Genomic DNA, 2,202 nt, shown 5'->3' with positions numbered 1-2,202 from the left:
CTCTCTTCTGTTTGGGAAGAGGTGGTGCCATATGTCAGTCAAATCATGCCTTGCTTTTAGTTGCTTGAATCTTTTCTTCTCTGGCTCATTTGAAGTTCAGCCAATTCTGTCCTGTTCCGATTCTACGAAGTTGTAATCACCCCCTATGATTATCTCATAAGGGACGTCCAGTAGCTGTTCCAGTTTAGGAAGGAATTTCAACCGATTTTTTGAGCTATTCGCTGGGAACGCATGTGACCGAAGGGTCGGCACCTCTTTGGTGCCCTGTCAGGATGACACCACCGCGTCTCGGCGGACACGGAAGCCGCGTTATTTAGGTCACGCGAGCGGTCGCGTAACAGAGCGATCAGAGTCGAGATAGAAGGAGAGACAACGCACCGGAAGTGATTTACTCAGACGCTTTTTAACGTAACAACTGTTTAATGGTTAACGATAGGATATACATTAGGGCTGCTATTAGATACATTGCTCGCTTTAGTATATAATAGTATTAAGATATTAAGATATTACGATATTAAGATATTACGTTTCTTCCCGTTTTGAGAGAGAGAGTTTACAGAAGTTCGCGTGTCGATAGTTACCTTGTATGAAATCCCAAAAGAAGACAGTTCCGGACTCAGAAAACAGAAGACACAGTTATTAGGCGTGGAAATATCCAAAGGCGAAGAAATATCCAAGGGCAAAGAAATATCCAAAGGCGAAGAAATATCCAAAGGCGAAGAAATATCCAAAGGCGAAGAAATATCCAAAGGCGAAGAAATATCCAAAGGCGAAGAAATATCCAAAGGCGAAGAAATATCCAAAGGCGAAGAAATATCCAAAGGCGAAGAAATATCCAAAGGCGAAGAAATATCCAAAGGCGAAGAAATATCCAAAGGCGAAGAAATATCCAAAGGCGAAGAAATATCCAAAGGCGAAGAAATATCCAAAGGCGAAGAAATATCCAAAGGCGAAGAAATATCCAAAGGCGAAGAAATATCCAAAGGCGAAGAAATATCCAAAGGCGAAGAAATATCCAAAGGCGAGGCACAGGGATAACGGGAGTGGTCCGAACGAGGAACTGGTGACGACTGACTCACTTTTGTTGTCGTGTCTAATGTTGAATTGTTAAAATCGCGCTATTAGGTCGAAAGGTGCTGAGAAAGCGTCGTTATTACGCCTGAGAACTTAGCAGATGTTTAGCTCCCAGTTGTAAAAGTTGACAGTTATTAAACAAAAGTATAGCTGTACTGTGATCTTATGACACCGTGGAATGAAGGTAGAACTACAATGTGATATTATGATGAGATGATATAAACACATCCGAATTCGGAATCTCACATCACCTTGGCCTTTCTAAAATCGTGCTTGTTCTCAATGGGCAAGATCGATTTTCAGTTAAACAGTTATAATTGATTTTCTTACTCTCTCTCTCTCTTTTAGTGTTACAATAAAGTTATATAGTAGTTATAGTTATAGAGATATTATAAATTGACAATGAGATATTAACAGAGTCGTAAAATCATAAGATTAGATACATCGCGTACAGTAGCGTGTGTTGATATTTTTAGTTTACAGTTAAGATCTTAAATACTCTCTCTCTCTTGTTATGATAACGCGGTGAGAATAAACCACAATAACAAAAACATATGAGTAAATCTAAATGTTTATTATTGATATTAAGTTACATCAGGTAAATATGAGATTTAACGGTTACAATGATAATAAAACAAAAAGAGATAATATATATATTCATGTATAGGAAAAAATTATGGGGGAGAAAAAGTACTTAGCGTATAGTAGGTTATAAATCGAAGATTTTAAAATGAGGAATGGGAATAAGAGAAGGATTTCATAGTTGAGATTAGTGGTGACGGGTGGAATTTCGAGGAGGTCTGGAACCGGTCGGAGGACTAAGTACAGGAGTATGAGAAGCATGTGGTTGAATGTTGGTCCAGGTTAAGGATGGTAGATTGGCTGCTTGTAAGGCAGCTATAATTTACAGGTAAGATGAGGGTGATAGGAACGGTTTGAAAGGTTTGAGGTTGTGCTTGGGTGAAGCGGATAGCTGCTTGTACTGCATCAACGTTGACTTCGTGGGTTGTAGTGGTGGGAGTAGTTGTAGTAGTTGTTAGAGGTGGAGAAGGTGAAGGGGTAAAGCTCTGCCATTCCTGATCTTCGGCCATCCTATAAAGGGGAAATGTTGAGAATAAATTTAAAATT

Source organism: Centruroides sculpturatus, unplaced genomic scaffold, assembly GCF_000671375.1.
Source record: "Centruroides sculpturatus isolate CEXI.00-Female unplaced genomic scaffold, Cexi_2.0 scaffold369, whole genome shotgun sequence".
In the NCBI taxonomy this organism is placed as follows: Eukaryota; Metazoa; Arthropoda; class Arachnida; order Scorpiones; family Buthidae; genus Centruroides; species Centruroides sculpturatus.
The sequence above is the reverse complement of the archived record's forward strand: the minus strand, read 5'-3'. Positions refer to the sequence as shown.